The sequence below is a fragment of the Vanessa cardui genome, chromosome 15 (genome assembly GCF_905220365.1).
Source record: "Vanessa cardui chromosome 15, ilVanCard2.1, whole genome shotgun sequence".
NCBI lineage: Eukaryota > Metazoa > Arthropoda > Insecta > Lepidoptera > Nymphalidae > Vanessa > Vanessa cardui.
Window position 1 is genome coordinate 9,272,718 of NC_061137.1, and position 2,779 is coordinate 9,275,496.

Sequence of the window (2,779 nt, forward strand, 5' to 3'; positions counted from 1 at the left end):
ATTAAATATTGTTTCAAATTGACTGGCTTTCTTTGCATTTCATGTAGATCTTTAGAATTAATTTTAATTCAATTGTATTGAGTAGTGATATGGGTATATTTGAATTTTCAATGATGCGATATGAGAATAGCCTTAAATATTAATACACAAATGCGTCTAATATGACAAAAGGCAGAATTTTGACTGCCACTAATTTAGCAATATTTTCATTATTTTCTGACCATTATATTTGTCAACGACGCGATATGAGAATAGCTTTAAATATTAATACACAAATGCGTCTAATATGACAAAAGACAGAATTTTGACTGCCACTAATTTAGCAATATTTTCATTATTTTCTGACCATTATATTTGTCAACGACGCGATATGAGAATAGCTTTAAATATTAATACACAAATGCGTCTAATATGACAAAAGACAGAATTTTGACTGCCACTAATTTAGCAATATTTTCATTATTTTCTGACCATTATATTTTTGAATAATTGACTATTTTACATATAACACAAATTGTTATTATTTGTTTCATGATTTATTTAATTAAGTATAAATTAAATATTTAATTAAATAAATTAAGTATAACATACTTTAATTAATATTATTCTATTTAGCAGGTTATTTAATACTGGCACAAATATTTATACTAAGTTGCGAAATAATCAATCGCAAACAATCGCGGTGCGGTTTTTCAAGTGCCTTGATCTTTAATATGTAATTTCAGTAAGTTTATCTGTCTTTTACTTTATCTGTTTTTGCGCCAGTCTTAAAAATCATGCCAAGTAAAATAATATTAATTAAACTTCAACAAATTATTAAACAACCAATGAGAATAATATTTTTTATTACATAATAATGTGATATAACTAATTATGACATCCTATGACGTAACATCATTTTGGAGGCTTGGGCTACTAACATATTTATAAATTATAAGTAAACCAATTTTAGAAATTATTAAAAATATACCTAAAAATGAAACAAAAATACCTTTTAGACAATTTATTTAATTTTACACATGTTCATTATAAGACAAGTTTCCTTATAGATAATATTTACATTGAAAAAAATGCACAGACGGCCTTTAAACGGCATTGAATTCTCTTTTAATTTATCTATATTCCTTCGTATATTGTACAAAGTCGAAATGATAAATACAATGTGGCTTTGCTTATATTAAACTACAATATCGATTTTCGTAAGACAAATATGTGTAGAACATTTGGCACGGGTTTAAGTTTGCGTACAGACTGGCGATTTAAAAGATTATTTCAATCTCATTAATATAATAATAAGTGCTACTCAAACGCAGTCACTTAACAATAATATATGGCTTCAATATTTTCTAATTTGAGATAATTTTTAACGGAAATGTTTGCTTCAATAATTGTAAGGTGTGGTTGTTGTTGGTAAATTAACTTTCTTAGATGATTTATATGTTTAGATAGAGTGTCACATGATAAAAGAATCAAACAAAACCGAATTTATTTTATTGGTATCTGTGAAAGCTATATGCTCGACACTCGCCAAATGTCAATCAATTTCACTGATGTGCGGGCTTAGTGATTAAAAGGGCCACTTTTTTTATAGAAATAAATATTCGAAGGTAAAAATGCACCGTACTTTTTAAATGCTTCTAAACTGCCAGTGTGTACGTTATTTAAAAATGTAACGTGGAAAGGTAATCTTAATATTAAAATTTGACTAAATAATAATTTAACATTACAATATCGTTGAGCTTTTAACGCCTTAAATGTATCATGCAAACGGTTCAATATTTACACGGGCTGTATTGCAATTAATAATTAAAAATTTTGTTCATTTTATGATAGCTCCTTGCTTAATTTTTATTTTAACATAAATTAACTCACGTACCATACAATTTCTCGACGTATATGTAAAAAAAACCAGACACACCATAATATAGTAAACAGTAGAATACTTTTAAGACGATTTTTTTACGAAATATCATTGTTTCGCATACAATTTCGACTTATTTTTGTAAGATATGTTTTCGCACGCAAGGAGCAATCAAAAACGCGACCTTACGAGATAATTCACTTAATTAATACAACAATCATGAAAATATTATGTACTTATCAATTATTTAATTCGAAATGGCTGTACAATATGACTAGCATACACAATATACGTTTATAGAGAAACAGTCGTTCCTTGTTAAATTAACATTCTATTTTGTACCTATACATAGTATCTATGCACGTCCGCAGACGTACTGTCTTAATTCGATTACTGTTACTATTACTTCAACAAAAATAATTTGTAGACCAATCTGAAATTATGTTTTTTAAATTTCAAGGATCTAGATTATTAGTATCCATTTACTATTGAAAACGAAAATGAAAAAAATTAATAAATGAATAATAAACGTAATTATCGTTTGGATAAATAAGTAACTTATAAATTTGTATTATTTCATAATAAATATAAAATCCTACGCATAAGATTTGAAATAAATATCTACAAAATAAAATGGCTACCACAGATTTAAGCTAGATGAGTTAGTTTTTCAATATCTATCCTTTGACGATATTAGCAAACTATGTACTCCAGGACGCTACTACGCATTTAATATCAAAATAATTCGAATGTATATAAATCCAGATTTAGACGTTCAGTTTTAAAAAAACAATCACGTATTATTTAATCACGCTACGTGTGCAGTAAGCTTTATGCATACATTACCTTTAACGAGCGCGCGTGTACTCCATGCGACTACGGGGACGCGTAGTCGTGCGGCGCCGGGGAGTAGTCGGC